The sequence below is a fragment of the Ambystoma mexicanum genome, chromosome 11 (assembly GCF_040938575.1).
Source record: "Ambystoma mexicanum isolate Mex_15411 chromosome 11, UKY_AmexF1_1, whole genome shotgun sequence".
In the NCBI taxonomy this organism is placed as follows: Eukaryota; Metazoa; Chordata; class Amphibia; order Caudata; family Ambystomatidae; genus Ambystoma; species Ambystoma mexicanum.
This window is the reverse complement of record NC_090934.1, coordinates 952,540,105-952,559,681: the sequence shown is the minus strand read 5'-3', so window position 1 is coordinate 952,559,681 and position 19,577 is coordinate 952,540,105. Positions and strand designations below refer to the sequence as shown.

At 44.0% G+C, this 19,577-nt stretch overlaps 1 protein-coding gene across 6 annotated transcripts in view; it reads right to left on the bottom strand.

Annotated features, from left to right (window-relative positions):
• Window positions 1-19,577, bottom strand: part of LOC138503961 (uncharacterized protein C11orf24 homolog) — a 606,597-nt gene that overhangs the window by 159,244 nt on the left and 427,776 nt on the right. For all 6 annotated transcript variants that reach the window (XM_069624097.1, XM_069624102.1, XM_069624099.1 and 3 more), the window contains one exon: window positions 13,257-13,331. The gene's annotated coding sequence lies outside the window, so the exon portion shown is untranslated. The remainder of the gene's footprint in view (window positions 1-13,256; window positions 13,332-19,577) is intronic.

The window sequence follows — 19,577 nt, the reverse complement described above, 5'->3', positions numbered from 1 at the left end:
TGATAAATTCAAAACAGGATAATTTATTACAGGAAATGTTTAATGCACATTCCTGGAATGTCCGTTAACATAATTTGTCTTTACAAATCGCACGCTGGGTTCGCATCTGTTTGCCCGTAATACTCTAGTGCCAATGCATTTCGGATAAAACCTTCATCAGGGCGGTATTAGGCAAAATTGATGTCACATGACTGATATCTCATTCATATCTAGTAGATGTTCAAAGTATTTAACACATTAAACCAATGCATTTTAGTGCAATCAATACAAAAACACATACCATTCCGTGAGCGAGCCACATCCGTTTACATAGGTAGATGAAATAAAACAAAATAGAAGTGTCAATTAGTTAATTGATTGTGTAATGTATACTATGTGTATCCGCAAAATCTGAATAAGCATGTCCTACCTGAGTCATGCCAGTTTCTCGAAAATGTACTTCTGTACACAGATACATCTATAATATAAATAGAGACTTGTAACTCTATTGCTGATGTTTAGGAGGAAAACCTATACTCAAATGGACACGGATAGTACTTACCGAGCAGCTTGTGCTCGCAGGACGTGTAAGCCGAATGAGCCGCTGCATTACGCGCTCACGGCAGGTTCGCTTTCTTTTTATGTGTTACCATGGAGACGGGGCGAGGCGTCGTGGTCCAGCAGGAGCACGTACGCCTCGCGCCCCACCCCTTGGAGCGAGCCTTGGGGCGGGGATGTCTCCAAGGAAATGGACGCTTGGGAAGCGCTTGTTCGTGTGAAGAAGGTGCGCGTGCGTATATATGCAATTTACTTAGAGAAACAAATGTAGATGCTAGTACGGAGAATGGAACACACTCCGTGTATGTCTAAAGAAACGGAAGGGACTCCTAATATTCTTACAATGAGGGATATCAAATGTGTCATATCTTATATAGTTGGCGGTGTCAGGTAATGTCCTCAGGTTATCCCGTCGAGAGTGAAGGTAGTTAGTGGAAATACAAGTACTAATGGCGCCTGGCATGTAATAAATGTATACAACAGAAAATCCAAGAAAGCCAAAAACAGCTCACGAGGGTGAGCACTAATTTGTCCACATTTTGTGGACAAATTAGTGCTCACCCTCGTGGGCTGTTTTTGGCTTGTGGACAAATTAGTGCTCACCCTCGTGGGCTGTTTTTGGCTTTCTTGGATTTTCTGTTGTATACATTTATTACATGCCAGGCGCCATTAGTACTTGTATTTCCACTAACTACCTTCACTCTCGATAGGATAACCTGAGGACATTACCTGACACCGCCAACTATATAAGATATGACACATTTGATATCCCTCATTGTAAGAGTATTAGGAGTCCCTTCCGTTTCTTTAGACATACACGGAGTGTGTTCCATTCTCCGTACTAGCATCTACATTTGTTTCTCTAAGTAAATTGCATATATACGCACGTGCACCTTCTTCACACGAACAAGCGCTTCCCAAGCGTCCGTTTCCTTGGAGACATCCCCGCCCCAGGGCTCGCTCCAAGGGGTGGGGCGCGAGGCGTACGTGCTCCTGCTGGACCACGACACCTCGCCCCGTCTCCATGGTAACACATAAAAAGAAAGCGAACCTGCCGTGAGCGCGTAATGCAGCAGCTCATTCGGCTTACACGTCCTGCGAGCACAAGCTGCTCGGTAAGTACTATCCGTGTCCATTTGAGTATAGGTTTTCCTCCTAAACATCAGCAATAGAGTTACAAGTCTCTATTTATATTATAGATGTATCTGTGTACAGAAGTACATTTTCGAGAAACTGGCATGACTCAGGTAGGACATGCTTATTCAGATTTTGCGGATACACATAGTATACATTACACAATCAATTAACTAATTGACACTTCTATTTTGTTTTATTTCATCTACCTATGTAAACAGATGTGGCTCGCTCACGGAATGGTATGTGGTTTTGTATTGATTGCACTAAAATGCATTGGTTTAATGTGTTAAATACGTTGAACATCTACTAGATATGAATGAGATATCAGTCATGTGACATCAATTTTGCCTAATACCGCCCTGATGAAGCTTTTATCCGAAATGCATTGGCACTAGAGTATTACGGGCAAACAGATGCGAACCCAGTGTGCGATTTGTAAAGACAAATTATGTTAACGGACATTCCAGGAATGTGCATTAAACATTTCCTGTAATAAATTATCCTGTTTTGAATTTATCACTGACGTATGGCCAAGACTTTTTATGCAAAATTCACAGCTGATAAAATAGCAGCAACCAAATGGGGCCAACTGTGAAGCGCCTTTCCTAACAAAGTAGAGTTACTTTGTTTTCTGGATATCATATGTTTCTACAGGTCCTTGTGCTATAGGATCCTTTCGGATTGGCAGCTGCAGGAAAAAATATTCAAAATATTGGAATCAATTCAACTAATGTATTTGATAATCAAAAAGACTGAATTCATTAAGTGGTGCCCCCTCTCCCTCTTCACATTTTAAAGACATGTGAACATCTTCCATGAGCAGTAGGCGAGTAGTGTTCTGTTATACACCATGTCGAAGTGGGAATAGAAAGAGTAATCCTTAACACTCGAGTTTCTAAAATCGACAGTGCTGCATAGCCCCTGTGCGGACAATGTCTCCAATACGTTGTCACATTGACCTTTCTGCGTGTTCCCTTGGCGTGATCCAACAGATTGGACGTCAGAGGGCTCAGACGCCCTCGCAGAAAAACTACTGCCTTGTCCAGTTTCTGAAAGAAGCCTAGAAGGAAGGCGCCATGCGCCTCATTTGGTGCATACATTGTTGCTAAGTTTAAGGGTTTGCCAGATAAGGGACCATGCAAGCTAACATCTACCCTCTTTGAGTAAAAAGGAAGGTTCCTGTTAGGTAGTATAATTACAATAGCTACTCCCGTTTGATTGGAGGAGGGGAGCCTGCACGATCACTGGGAAGGGCTTCTGTCAAAGTCCTATTTGGTATTTCCCATTCATTTGGACCTCCTGGATAAAAGCATTAACCACATTTTGCTCCTTCAGCAGGTCAAGCATTGTAGCCCTCTTATTAAGGAAGTTAAACCCTCATACAATAACTGCCAGAAACCTAACCACGTGTAAGTGGCATGAATCTATAAAGGGACGTGACCCATAGGTCGATGCACAGGGGTCTCCAAAAACAGTTTAGCAGAGGTTGGCCCCTTTCTCCACAAATAATGCCACTCCCCCCTCTTACCAAAAACCCAAACACCCCCACAACACATTACCAGACCCCTTCCCAGCATTCCTCCTCATACTTCAACCTCGCCAGCCCCTCTCAATTGTACAAAAAGCATATGAATTTGACAAATCAAAGAGGCTCCACACTAGATAACCAACAGTAGCTGGTTAACCAGAAATTGTATGTATACTTGCATGTCAGTCCCTGGGGTACACCCAACATTACCCGTTGACAAAGAAAGCCACTGACCCTAGTCTCAAATAAAGTAAAGGCAGCCTAAAACCATATTCGTATGCTAATTTGACAATGGGCTGGTGTGAGAAGTTTGTTGTCTGGCATCCCAGAAACAGCAAATACACAGAGAAAATAGCTCCGTGGCTACGCTGCATTGACATTGTATTTGTAATCTGGGACGGTACCAATTTGGAATGGCTGGATTTTGTAAAAGCACTGAACATTAATGAATTAAATCTGCAATTCACTGAGAGCCATAGCAAGACTGACATCATATTACTGGGCATTGTAGTCACTGTGGCTCAAGGAGAACTTACTACCAGTGTATACAGTAAGCCTACCAGCTCAAATATACCACTTCATGCGAAGAGTAGCCATCCCACAGCCCTTAAGTGTTCCAAAATCGATACTTTTGACAGCGAATGTGCCTTGATGGCTCATAGGCTTAACAATCGAGGCTACCCTAAAAAAGTACTTGATGGAGCCTGTTTAAAAGCTAGAGACAGACCGTTCTCTACTATTGGTTTCCAACATGTGCAAGACAAGACCATAGACAAGATATATACAAGTCTTATTTTGACCTACGGTAATGGCGCCCAGAATATCCGTCAGGGAATACAGAAACATTGGCACGTTCTTAAATTGGATAAACACCTGAGCGATATTCTGGAGGAAAAAGTGAATATCACATTCCGTAGGTCAACTTCGTTAAAAAGACATCCTTGTACCAAGTTTCATGAGTCCTCTTAATGGCAAATTGGGGGCCAGCTGGATGAATATTAAAAAATCAGGCTTCCAAAAATGTTCAAAATGTAAAGCCTGCACCTATGCTGCTAGTACCACCTGTTATTTACACTCCATTTTAGGAGAGAACATTAAGATTTTGTCCAGGATCACATGTGAAACTGAGTTTGTGGTGTACGTGTTAAACTGCCCATGTGACAAATGGTATGTCAGGAGTACAAAAGGTAAACTAAAATTGAGAGTGCTAGAGCATATTAAGGCAATTAAAAACGCCGATCAGACATACCCGATGGCCCTCCATTTTAAGAATGAACATGGTGGTAAACTAGAGGGTTTCACGTTCTTTGGAATGCACACAGTTGCCAAACCACTCAGAGGCGGTAATCGCAAGCTTGCATTGAGACAATTGGAAACAATATGCATTTTGGACCTTGAGACAAAAAAAACCTAGGGCACACAATCTCGATGAGGATTTATATATACGTTCCTGGGTACATGAGGTCCTTTGCACATTACACCTCTAAACTGGGTGTCCCAAATTGCATTATGCGTCTTATCCAAAGGAACCCACCTTCTGAAGTATTTGGGCATCACTTTTGTTATATAATGCTGTAGAGCTTTTGATGTTTTTGCTCCCAAGCACTTCTGATTATTTGCTCATTTAACCTTCTATTTGTTATCAACATATATGAAATCATGGTTCTAGGAGCTTCTTTTTTAGATGGAGTGTTTTTTTAAAATGTATTGACTATGTAAATCTGTCTAGGTTTAAGGGCTTATTATAAGTAGCCCTTTGAACACAGACTTTTGGACTTGTTTTACTCTGCTTTTTCTACCATATCTTATATTATCCACATAGAGCTTCTAGATACACGTATTTTAAAATTGGATTCTCGCCACTGATTTTAATTATGTATGAAGTTATGCTTGTAGTTAACAAATATAAACATTCCCATTAGGCATTTTATAAATAGAAATATTTTATGCACTATGCACTTTACAGGAGAGCAATATTTGCACGCACTAAGCACTTTAATGAAAGCCCATGCAAGCACTCAAAGCTCTGTGTGAGAAATGCCTTAAAGGGATATTTTCCCATCCATTCAACATTATGAGGGCATTCATTGCCACATATGGACATGAGGCAAAATGAGCTTGACATCAATTCCTGAGTTGCATGCATGGACGGAGACCACTATGCACTTTGCATAGCAGCAAAAAGAAACTATTGCTGCTTTGATGTATTTTGCACATTTATTTATGTTGCTGCTCTCGCGTATTTTCACTGCCTTGTCATGGGTAATATTACCATAATGTTCCTTCTAAGCTTGCTCATATACAAATGCGGTATTAGTATATTATGTAATTCTAACTGTTGCACCACATATGGAGGAATAGCATTTAATCCACTAGAGATGACATACGTAGGCATGCAAATGGCTGTTACTGTTGTGATCGAGCATTCGAGCCTTAGCCATCTTACTATAGCTGCCTTTATTTATATAAAGTTGATGGATTGCAGCGGGCGAGCCCTTGCATTTACGGGGGCTAATTCAACATGATTGATGCCCAGATCCAGTGCGGAATGTATGTGTGTTTCTCTCGCGTGCCGTCTCATTTTCAATAGAGACAGTTTACCCTCCATTGATATGCTCTGCAACAGTTAGTTTTCGAAAATTGGTTTCAGAAATGTATTGTAATAACAGCAAACGGTTACTGTATGCACCAGCAATTGTGGACTTCCTAACATAATATGATAAGACGGCCCATTGCTTAGACACATAGAAAGCTGATACTTATGTAGACACTCTGCACAGAGAGAGTTGCTATGGTTTAAAACGGAGTCCATCATCTGTGTCAATCAAACCTATGTGATCAAGAGGTTGGTATACCGCGAAAGGCGTCGTTTTTGTTCAGGTTGCTCCTTTTTTCTGCCGCACATCTACTAATAAAGACATTTTGTGCTGCCTGGATCCATAGTGGTGTTTTTCCCGCTTTCTGCTGAAAGGACATTTGTACCCCACAGGTGCTCTCTGGAGTGCATTTCCCCCTGTTGCACTTTTAACAAAGGCTTCATTTGGGGAATATATTTATATCAGATGTCACCTCTGGGACTTCATAGTAATGTCTCCTTTTCCTATTGATAACCAGCACCCAGTCTCTCTTCTGGGCTTCTTTATAACTCTGCTGTTCAGGAGAGTTTTCAGTTCATTTACTGGCCAACAACAAGCAACCCCCCCCTGTACTCATCCGATATGCCACTGGGGGTGGTTTTACTTGAAACACCGGCCTTAAAAAGAGTTCCCTAATCATGGGGTTTTGCTCTTCTGTAGATGCTTTGTGAGGCCTAAACTCCATCTCATGAGGGCGGGTGCAGGTACATCTTGATAGATAGATCTGCATCTTACATCCCTTGCACTCTGCGTGGGTCGCGTCTTGGGCTGCAGCTAGCATTTTATCCAACTGTGGAATGACGTTTCATCAACTAGTTTCTAGGTTTTTCCTTGGACTAGGCGGGATTTCAGTCCTGTCTGATGTGCCCTGTTAATGTCCAAACATAGCCAGTTGGCAGTGGGACAAAGAGAGGTAAACAAGTCCTAGATCCGATGCCTGCACTCCCTTGAGAAAGTTAAAGCACAGGTTGCCCCTAGAGGACCTATTTTCTAGGTCATCACACTTGTCTACCAATTGGGTGGTTAGGGCTTTTAAGGGCTGAAATCTCTCCCTGAGGTTTGGGCATTTCTCTGGAGAGATCTGTGATTGTTTCTTCATTGATATTACCCTCTCACCCAATGACTTCAAATCTTGATATTCCTATCCAAGTCTTCTCTTCATTTCCTCCTTGAACGCCATGGCATCATGTTTAATATTGTCCTGCAATTACCTAGAAAAGCTGGTAGGTCTTTCTTGGTGAAAGCCACTGGTGTACTCAAGTACCTCTGCAGCGAGGGCCCTTGGATGGACGTTTCTGCCACTGTCGCAGGTTCTGTAGATCCCTCTGTCATAGACACGTCTGTAACAGAGGTCAGCCTCTGCAGTATGAAGCTACTAGCAGAGTGTTTTTACTTGCGCACAACCTCTATACAGACTCTCCAGGATATTGCGGCATATATGTTCCAAAGTATTGGCAATGAAGTCTCTTCAAAGGGACCGGTTTTGCTCGCCTCCCCATCAACTGTTGAGCGATGTCTAAGACTTTTACTGAATATCCCTTTCTCTGTTTCACTTTATAAGTGTGTCATTTCAAATACCAAACAAGAGATACGCCTGCACAAATCGAGCAATCTTCATTCTCTAGATTACAAAAATAAAAGTACAGGTCATTTCGTTGATGCTGTTGGAAATAGCTTTAGATTATTATTAGACATTTATGTAACCCTAGTTCAAAGTTATCTGCTTCAAATGGGGTGTGCTCAGTGAGCACCCAGGTAGGGGAGTTTTGGTCGTCTTTCCGAGGGAATGTCACGATTGTGATAAGAAAGGGCCACATTTCGCAGCACCAAATAACCAACTGAAACACGTGTCCACGGAAAACCTCTGTTTAACAGATGGACATACCCACATGAGAAAGGGGTGTTACTATATGTTGTGAATAATATTTATTTTATGGTCAAATACATTATGAAATTGAATGTCAATATGGAGAAATACGAATTTAGTATGAATGTTTGAGTGTGTGAGTGCGTGGGAGTGAATTTTTGGAATAGGAGTTGTATTTTATTATGCAATTGTAGTCATTTTTTTCAAAAAAAGTAATGTGAATTGAGCACTATGAAATGTTCATTTTGTGTCTAGAATAAATTTAGTTTTGTACAAAGGATACATTTTGTCTGTGCCAACCTCCACCTAACGTTCCACATATGTGTTATATGAATGTATCTTACCTGGAGGACCGTACAGTATCTCAGGTACCCCTTCTATTTTCTAATTAAGTCACACACACACACACAATATTGTATCGAACACATTATCACTGTAGCTCTGCCTTGAGGAAGCCTGGGTAAGGGGAAAACAATTGCACGTGCCTCCAACTGGAGTATGTTGACACTTTTCCAAACAATTAAAACTCTACTTTGGTTTAGAACCAATAAAATACTTTATAAAAATTTCACTTGTAGAATTTTTGCTTTAACGAAAAGGCTAGCTGCAAGTAATTTAACATACCCATGCTATCCACTTGTACTTACTGACTGACTAGTGGAGATCAGTCATTGCTAGGCTTTGCTGCCAGGCCACACCATTGTATCAATTTTCAAAAACGAAAATAATATATTCTCTTTGACCAAACACAGACGGTAGGCATACTGGATATTGTCCACTTCCCTCATATTAAATAACTAGGTTGGACTGGGTTGATCCAGTCCTGAACCAGCAAAGGGAGCACAGTTACACTCTAGTACACCCTCTGGCTGAAACTGCTGTGAGGCGTCAGGACCAGAGTTCAACTGCAAAGAAGAGGACCATTTTTGGAGCTAAATGTTTGGTTGCAAGATGCACCCCCGCCCCGCCTCACCAGAAAGGGGATTGTTTCCTAGCAGATCGTTGGTCTACCTTGACAAATTGGACCCAAGTCTCCGATCGGTGCATGACAACTCAAGCACACCCTGTTCTCGATGTAGTGATGACCATGATTTAGTGACGTCATGCTAATTCTGTAATGTATGGCGAACGTGACATGATGGGTGTTGGAGAACTAAGAGAGAGGATTGCAACCTTCCGGTGGCAGGTGCATTACCAGTCAACTGCATCCAGTATTCCTTGCACCTGGAATGCGCTGTAACTGGTAAGTGGGAACCGACAAGGATTCGAGGCCCCAGGGTGACAAGTGGTCAATCCTTGCGCATGAAGCAGCACATACTGCTGCAGTTGAAGACTCGCCGAAAAGCCCCATGCTGTGCTTGGGATAGATACTGAAAGGCACAAGCTTCAGGGTGGCTGGTATGCAATGGCTCGTCCTCTGTCGGTGCATCCAAAATAGTGAATAAAGGAGATAAAATTCATAACATTATCTCACAGAATAATAAGGAGAAACTTAACATGAATATGAAGATCCTCTTCAGCCACAGCAGCAAAGCTGATTCAGGAAAAGACACCACAGCCAGTGACCCACCAAACCCATTCATCTGAGAGCGTGACCATCGGCCCTGGGAGATAAGGTTGATTGTGTGCCAAGTTTAGTGTTCAGAGCCACACTGTGGGACACCACCTGTGGAGTACCACATGGATCCTCGTTATCGCCACTCCTCTTCAACATCTGTATGACACCACTAATCAACCTCATAAATAGACACTGCTTCATCTGCTACAAATACGTAGACTATACCCAAATCATCTACAAACTTGGCAATGAACAAGGGAACACAACGCTAATAGACTGTCTCAAAGAACTCTACCAAACCAAAACTCAACCCGGACAAGACAGAAATCATGATTACATCCAACAACCAAGGATGCAACCAGTACATCCCAGGACCAACAGCACTAGGAACAACACTCACTCATCCAGAATTGTCAAAAACCTTGAAATCCTAATGGACAATGAGCTAACCTTAGAACTGAAAGTAAACATGATAATTAAGAAATCTTCTTCCATCTACAGATCATGAAAAAGATTCTACCATTTGTCTCCTTCAAGCACAAAACACTGGCCATCATCTCCCTTATCCTGTCCAGGATAGACTACGCCAACAGCTTATACCTAGGAATGCCAGACTATTTACTGAAGAAACTGCAACATATACAGAACTCAGATGCCAGATTTCTTCTAAAAGTCTCACGCAGGAACCACATCAATCCGGCACAAAGGATGCTACATTGGCTCAAAGGCAAAAAAAAACACAAATCACCTTCAAAACTATGTGCATAACAATGAGCAATCCACAGCGGTGTCTGGTCAAAGGATCGACACCAAAGGATCGAAAACCAAAAGGATCGAATTATTTTTTTAATTATATATTTTTTGGGGGGTTTTCGTTTAGTGAAAAAAAGTGCTTTTTACCACAAAAACAGGGGATGGGGGACCCACCCACCCCCCAAAAACATGTAAAAATAAATAAATAATTTGATCCTTTGGTTTTCGGTCCTTTGGTGTCGATCCTTTGACCATTCGACCCTTTGGTTGTCGAGCCTTTGACCTACAACCATCCACGGCCAAGGAGCAGAATTCATACAAACAAAAATCAACTATCTACAAGCCAACTAGAACACTCAGATCCAGCAACGACATCCGTCTAGAACCTAAACCGTACACAAGAAAAGCTTGGTGGATCAGCATTCTCCTGCTTAGCCGTAAAACTTTTTAACTCCCTCCCAAAGAAATAAGAACTACGAAGGACCACCTAAAATTCAGAAAACTTCTAAAAACCTGGCTCTTTCACTCTGAGAGGGACAAAAACGAATGAACAACGTCGTCTCACCATGAAATGAGCACACAACGGAGAAAGACGGGAGACTGTGCCGAACCAGAATCAAGTGCAATGAAGACGAGAGTCGTCCGAATGGGAAGGAGACCTAGGTGTACCCTTTCCCATAGAGATTCAAACGGGAAAGAGGAGACAGAGATGGTTCCGACTTAATTGGACCACTGAGATAAGCAAGGGGTAAAAAGGGACGAGAGATGCGTCCAGATCTAAACTGATGGACTAGAACACAGGGAACACAAACCAACTTTGAGGAACCTGTGGCAGTGGTAATTGCGGCACACCAAAAATATACTGGAGGCGAAGATACAGCCCTTTCAGGGCCCACTATGCTGCACACATCATAGGAGGGGCAAGTGGATCACACTGGGATACACGACAGGGGAAGGGACACGTGCAACAGTCAATCAAAACAGACTGTGTCGGATAAGGCACAGCCACTAACCATCCCTACCATAATAAAAACACATCCTTCTGCATACACCTCTCAAACTCCTAACTAAACACAACCATAACTCTACAGCACATCAAACCGTACACACTTCACTACACCACAACAATGAAACAAACCATGCATAGCCATGCACAACAGCACATGACGTCTACCAACCGAAAAACACACCCACGCTCAGCGAACATGTTAGCCGAACTGAAGTTGCCAGCAGCACATCACAGCTCTCGTGCTCCTTTTTCCAGCTGAGTCCTGCTAACTTACCCCCCTACCCCTCTTGCTTTACAGAGCCGCCAGAGCTACAAGGAACCACATAAGTGGAAACAGTGCCTGGTATAAGAACCTTTAACATAAGTGTGGAGCCATTTCAACCACCTGCCAGGTATATCATGGAAAGTGCAAGCAGCCCAGAGTGGGGCAGAAGACGTCTCCTCCTCTTCCGCTGCATGACCCATGTATAGGAACATAGTGAGGGTGCAGACAGAAGAGCTCATAAGCATTACCCAAACTACCTCAGCAGTTTCATGGCTCACTCGCCTCAATGGGGCCTCGGATGCTTTGGTGTGAAAGAGCGCACATGTTTTTCAAAGCGCTGAGGAAGGAGATAAGAGTTGCAAATCCAGCCACCTATTCTACACAGGGAGCGAAGTACACAAACTTCACAAAACACTAGCCATTTGAAATGGGTCCAAAGACGCATTGACAGAATACTTCACACTCATGGTTAACATCGCTGCAGAGGGACACCTCAGGAAATGGAAAATACGCAGGGATGTCATTTAGGGGGCGCCAGAGGTCGCAAGTGTGACCTCTGAGGTCTCCTTTGCTACCTCTGGTCTCCCTTGTGACCTCTATCTTTTTTTTAAAAAACGAAAAAAAACTTTTTTTTTTTAATACTTTTTTTTTTTTGGTAATGCAAGCTCCGGGGCTGTGGCCAGCACCATGTGGCTCTTTACTTCTGGAGTGGAAGGCTTTCTTGATCAGGCCCCTTGAAAAAAAAAAGAAGAAACACAAACGGGAATGCCACAAGTCTAACACTTTCAGCACTGACCCTAAATAAGAAAGAATAGGAATACCAAATAATGTGTCTTTCAGGAATTCTATACAATAATTGCTAGACTCAGAGGTTTATTTCAGGTACACTTCAGGGGGTGAGTCACTGATTTAGTCTATTCTTAAATGCCTCAACTCAACCTTTCATCCTGCTGAGGTCGATAAATGAGTACCAACACAGGTTGGGTGATATTGGGTGTATATTCGTTCTATATAAAGCGCTTAAGCGTAAGTGCTATATAATAACACCTCATTATCATTTGGTCATGGCCATCTGCTTGAATTCACAGTAATTTAGTAATATGGACCTATATACACTTATCTTAACGATGCATATGGCGATCCATTCTTGTATGAAATGTACATCACATTATAGTGATATTGTAGCCATATTTTTCGTAGTGTACTATGTGATGCCACTTCCTGTTTTGTCAACGAGTGAAAGGTCGTGTTCCACCGCTTCCACTTGATATCACTTCGGGGCGGGGCCAAATGACATCACTTCCTGTGATGTCATCAGGGGGTCAAGGGTCGTGGGATGTCACTTCCGCTACCCCTGGCATTTTGGTGAAATGACGTCCCTGGAAATACGCATGACCACATTCTGAAGAGGGCGCAGGCATAGCTTTGGAAAGCATCAGAAAGCAGAGTGGCACACACGCCGACCATATAACTCAGTCCTGGATCTACACCACAGACTAAATCTGCATGTTCAACTTCATACTGCTGGCACACTCCGTTTTTCGCATCGCTACTATTTATTTGTGGGGGGGGGGGGGAGTCCTTCCTTAGTTGCCATTTATTTTACGTGTTTCTCCTGCAGTGTTTTTTTTTATTTATGTTGGTTACTGAGCCCAATAATGTCATCCAGTAAACAAGCAGAACTACTTCTGCAGGGGGGCTGCGGGACTTTGGCTAGTGGTGGTAGGGGGCAGAGTGGCTGTGATGAGGCGTGTTGACCATTATGGATATCTTCGCTCCCTGCATGTGGTCAGTCCTGCCTAGAATATTCAGATGTAGGAGCACCCCCGGGTGACAGCACATGGCGTCCTCTCCAGTGGAGCAGGCTCCAGAGCTTTCTGCCCCGTCCCTCCAAGAGCGCCTCTCTAGGCCCAACGCCGTGCCGTGTAAGAACAGATGCCTGGCAGTGTGTATGGCACAAGCTTACCTTCTGCTTCTTTCCCAAGGTGTGCAGAAACCGCCAGGACGGGTCAGTGGTCAGAATGTATCTTCAAGTTTCTACCTGAAAGAGAAAAATAAATACTTGAATAAATGGGCACGCGTTCAGAAGAAACGCACAGCGAGAGCGCAACCCTTGAGGACACGTTTCCGAGTATTGGGGCCTGCAGGAAGCAGATTCCTTAAAAGCAGTAAGCAAGCACACAAGAGGATGCCAAGGCTGAACAGACGTCTGGCTGGGAACAGAGAGAAAGGGCCAAAGAAAATACGTGCGTTCTCGGCCCTTTGCTCGAGCTACTGTGGACTAATGAAAGGGGGTCGGTCAGGTGGGAAGCAGAACTTGTTTACAGAGGGGTGAAACATAGGCCGAGCCATGCAGGCAAGGCAGCACGTGTCCGTTTCTCCCTCCTTTTTGGCTCCTAGGCTGTGTGTTGCGGGCGGATGATGGTATGCAGCACGCAAAATACAGCGCGCACTGGTTTGAGGCGCCGGTCACCTGCATGTCATCGACAAAGCCAAGTCACAACAGGACATGAGCTGTGTGGGAAAGAAGTGTCTTCCAGACAGGGGTGCAGCCAGACTCATACATTTGGAGGGGGCTGGAAGACAGTTTTGAAATGCGGGTTAAGAGTGGGGCCCTGAGTGACGATACCCAATGCCATTCCAAATGCCAGCCTGCCCACTACCAGTTCTGCCTTTGCGTTCTGCTCTCTGGCCATGCGAACTCTCAGAACATACCCGTCTTTGCTCCCAACTGTCATGAAAACATTGAGGGAAGAAAAAAATACCTATACGGGCGAGTGCCGAGAAGTTACATTTGCTGGGAATCAGGTACCTACAGGTCGGGGAATAGCAAGCAATCCCTTTTCAGTATCTCAACAGGAACTTGTTGTGGTGCCTGGAGGCCATACAAAACTGCAATTATCAATGGATAAGTGCAACCCCTCCAATCATTCATGAACTACTTTACGCTTAAAAGCGCTGACATACATCCGTTCCAACAGGATAGCCCTACTCAAAGGGAATGCATTATAGACAAATCACAGTGTATATGTTTAAAGTTCATTTATTGCATTTGTTATTCAAATTTTCATTATAAACCATTCATTTATACAAAAAACCACATATGAACACATTGACAATTCATATATTAAAAACCAATTTTAAAAATACACATCACATCTAGAGAAAACACATATCATATCAAAACCAGTGATCGCATCTCACCCATCCTTACTCACATCCACTTTCATCCTCATTCATACCATCACACCATTCGTACTGTGCAAAAAAATCGCAGTTCTAATAACTCTGTTCTATAAGTAGAACACCCATCTATTAGGGCCAAATAAAATTTGTATATTTTTACAGAGACATATTTAGACACTGAATTTTTCTTACATCAAGTTAAATAGGGCAAATGTTCAAAAGCTTGCTTGTGAACAATTGTCAATTGCCACCTGTTTTTGGAAAACTCAAGCCGGCCCAACTGAACGCAGTCGGCTCTATGGTGTTGTCACCATAGACACATAGATAGATGGCTGCAGCCCATGCATGACGTTTTTATTTTGTATTTTATTGTGGTTGGTTTATCAACAAACCTTTCGCAAATAATATTTCTTACACAATTAAGACAAAAACAAAGAATTATGATATTTAAGATAAATAGCTTTATCGTTTAAGAAAGACATTCTAGAATTCCAAAATCTTAAAATATAACGGAATACATTCTAATTAATGTGCCACATCCTTATTAGTGCCCTGGGCTAATTAGCCCTGGGTTGCAACCAGTTGCCAATATACCATACAATTTGGTTAAAAAAACCAAGTAGGGATAAGATTAGTGGTGTATAGTCTCCTTATATCAACCCTGACCACAAAAATTCGAATGCAACCTCCGAAGTGTCATTAACATATTTAAAAAGCAGACAGAAATATCCAGGAGCTAAACATGAGAGGACTACACGTTTCATACTTTCACAAACCTACTCTAGGCCCCATCACCTCCAGAGTAGGCACATCTCCTGGACTCAAGTCTAGAGTGTAGTGCTGGAAATTAAATCCCATATTTAGGATACCTAAGTTTATTCCACTGTACATTGGCATAGTCTTTATACTGTCACAGGTCGGATATCTTCTTAGTGCAACACCATTACCGTTCATATAGTTCAATTTTAATATTCATTAGGTTGGTCACTAGGTCCTTTATGTCATATCCCAAATCGTTCAGTACATGCTCATTTGTCCTTGAAAAGTTATTCAGAGCTGGTATTGACTTTTTCCTCAACCAAATATTTAAGTCCTCAAATAAGGAGATGACAGGATGAGCCACAATTCTTCTAAAAAAATGCTGAATTCCTTCCACAGTACAATGGTGGTCCCCAAAGAAGACAGCTCATGTCGTAAAACACAATTAGAAAGTGAATAAGGAAGCGGAACGAACAGATTTACATACCTTGCCTTCACAAATATTAACACATTTCCCTAAATCTTCCAAAAAAATATCAAGACCCTAGGTCAAATTTTACAAAATGAAAATCATTCCAGCTCTGATCTAAGGAATTAACAAATATGAACAACATTTGTAATGTGCTAATTTCAATTGAGTGGTGTAATACGTATTAACTTTTAAACTGTCCTCAATTTTTTTTTGTGTGCATTTTGTTGGCACGCCCATCAAAATATCACCAACACCATTGCTACAAAGAGAAAGAGTAAAGGGGTATCAGAAAGTTGCCTTCGTGGTTGGCATGACAACTGGAAATACTGTGGCATAAATCGGCCAACACACTAAATGTTATTTCTTATTTTATTACACCGATGTAATCCAATAGCGGCTTTTTCAACTAATTTTCTCTGAATCAGGAGTTGAGCACAATGTTATGCGACTGTCACTTTCAAATCTGGTATGGTGTAGTGAACTTTCTTTTTGCAGCCCAAAATAGCTGAGCTTTATTTGGGCTACTTTCCTGGCCCCGCTGGACTACATGCAAGTTTCCCTTCCTCGATCCTGTTACCATACAAGCAATTATTTTTTGGAGAGGTGTAGTGCCACTGACAATATACTAATGCCCGCATAAGAAATCAGTGGTACTACACCACTCAAATAAAATAAGTTACGAGACATCTTTAAGCTGTAGTTCATTGGAGAGGTGCAGAACCACGGACAGCATACAGGTGTGTCCTAAAAAAAAAAATCACATTGAGATCAAAACTACACTATAGGACAACACAGATGTCACTCCCCAGTTGCGCAGTTGCTCCTTTCCCCCTTGTGCTCTGCCCCCCCCACCTCCTATGTTCTCTCCCTCCTCCCCACTCCTTTGTTCTGTGGTCCTTCCTCACCCACCTTGCGTGGCCCCATCCTCACACATCATTTGCGTGGCTGCCGCCTCACACATCTGCCCTTGCGTGGCCACCACCTCACACATCTTGCGCAGCCCCCTCCTCGACTCTCCTCTCTCCTTTTCACAGCTCTTGACAAACCCCTTGCGCGCACCTACTCTCTCTCTCTCCTCCTCCTCCTCCTCCCCCCCTGCACGTGCAAGGCCGCTGCCTCCACGGCCACCTCCTCCAGGTCCTCCTCATCACTCCCCTTGCGCATCCTCCTCCTCACCCCCCCTTGCGCCGCCCAGCCACATGCGCACCCGCCTTGCATGGCCCCCACCTCACACATTCTCCTCTTCCCCCTTGCCTGGCCCCATCTCACACCCCCATGCCCCTTGCACAGCAAACACCTCAACCTCCCGTGCACAGCCACCCCCTACACAGCCATCACCTCACATCACATCATACAGCCCCCCCTTGAGTGGCCACCACCTCACATTCTCCCCACCCCTTGCTTGGCCACCACCTCACACATTCTCCCCACGTGCGCACCACCCCTTGCATGGCCTCCACCTCACACATTCGCCTCTTCCCCTTGCGTGGCCCCATCTCACGTCCCACACCCCTTGCACAGCCATCACCTCATCCCCCCTGCACAGCCCTCACCTCACATCACAGAACCCCCCTTGCATGGCCACCACCTCACACATTCTCCCCACCCCCTTGCATGGCCACCACCTCACATTCTACCCACCCCTTGCGCAGCCACCACCTCACACATTCTCCCCATCCCCTACCTCACACATTTCCCCCCCACACCCCCTTGTGCGGCCACCACCTCACACATTCCCCCCCCCACACCTCCTTGTGCTGCCACCACCTCAACTCTCACCCGCCCCTTGCATGGCCACCACCTCAACTCATCCCTCCACCTCCTTGTGCGGCCACCACCTCAACTCCCCCCTCCTCAAACGCCTTGCATGCACCTTCCCCACATGGTCACCCTCCTCCTCTTACTCTTCCTCCTCTCACACGTGGCCACCTGCTGCTCCTCCACACCACCTCCATTTGTGCTGCTCCCTCCTCATCCATACTCCCCCTTTGCACGGTCCCCTGCCTCAACCCCCTTTGCGTGGCCCCCCCACCTCACCAACCCCCTAATCAAACATCACCCCTTTCATGGCCCCCCTCCTCCCCTCGGACCACTAGCATGGCCACCCTTCTCGCCACAACTCTCGTCCTCATCCCCCCATCCTTGCATGGACACCTACTCACCCCCACCCTTGCGGACACCTCCTGACCCACCCCTTGTCAAAAGCGTATCAGAGATCCATGCTAGCATATATAAACAGACTCCCCATAGGAACTTAAGTTATGGGCATGTTTTAAGGACATAAGTCCACGTAATGATGTTCTCATGTTTTTCTGGAAACCCAATTTCAAATGTGGCCACTTGTCCAGAAGTTTTAACCCAGTCTTCCATTTGATGTAGAAGCAAGGCAGCAAAGATTTTACTGGCTGCATCTAGTATAGCTATCGGCCAACAGTTAGCAGGATTAGTCGTAATCCTCCTTTTAAAAATTGGGATAATATAGACCATTTGCCAGGATACATGAACATAATCCTTCTCAATTATGTTACAGAACAAAGGACACACGCTGTCAGCCCTTAATTCTGGATGTTTGATAGTAACCGGAGATAACATCCAGACCCAGAGACCTTTAATTCATAGAATGTCTAATAGCTTCTAAGATGGCTTCTCTATGGAATCTTCTTAGAGGTAAGGACTGTCTAGTAATAACATACTCGGACTTCAAGAGCACTAAAGCATACATTTGGCAGAAATAAGAAATCCAAGTATCTTCATCAATCATATAGACCTCCAAAAGGACTCTGGGTACCATCACCATTCATTATGGACCAACATTTATAGGTTTTACTCTCCAACAAAATGTGTAGAATCACCTGGCTGTCTTTGATGGACATCCAGCACTTGCACCTCTTCAACCAAATTCAATAATGATAGCAAACCTTGCTCTTTTCCTCTAGATATCCTATAGAATCACATCGATGCTCTCTGAGCAAAACTAAGGCTAGCACTCTTTGCTCATTTAGCTGTGATATTAGTATCAAATGCATGTCTATGAGAAGCACAGCAGATACTGGGTACATTAACCCATTACACTGTCTTTTCATATGGTCACCGAATGACATATGCATAGACATGTGTACTCTGGGTGGACACAGCCTACAGGCGCAGGCCCCACCTGTCATTTAGTTGGGATCCGACAGGTGGAGTACACAATGTGTCTCCATGGCCAGCCTAATTAACTAACAAAGGATCCATGGATCCACCATGTCCTTTTGTTGAGCCATGTAGCTGGTGGCAGCATTCACATACTAATTGAAGTTTAATTCAAACAGGCCCACATGGGGAATATTCATGAGCATGTGAATCCATGCCAGACCCATGCTGGAGAACAACAGTTACAGGTAAGTAACTTGTTCCTTCTCCAGCATGGGGTCTGGCATGGATTCACATGCTCATGAATAAAAGAATACATAGCAGTATACACATGCACAACCACGGGAGGTGGCAACAGGCTCAACATTAAGCAATACAACAACTCAACATTAAGCATCTCTTACCTCCTCACCAGGCTCATCTTAAGCGAACAGGTTGCGCAGCACTGCTTGGCCGACCCTGGACTCCTCCCTGGAGTCCCGATCGATGCAGTAGAATCTTGTGAAGGTGTGCGTCGACCTCCACGTAGCAGCCCTGCAGATGTCCAGCAGGGGTACACCAGACAGGAAAGCCGTGGTAGCAGCGATCGCTCTGGTCGCATGGGCTCTCGGAAGGCCGGGCAGCCGTCGGTTTGCCAACCGGTGACAATGCATGATGCAGCCGGAGAGCCATCTGGAAATGGAAGTCTTCGAGAGAGCCTTCCCTTGATTCACAGACCCAAAGTTCACGAATAGCTGC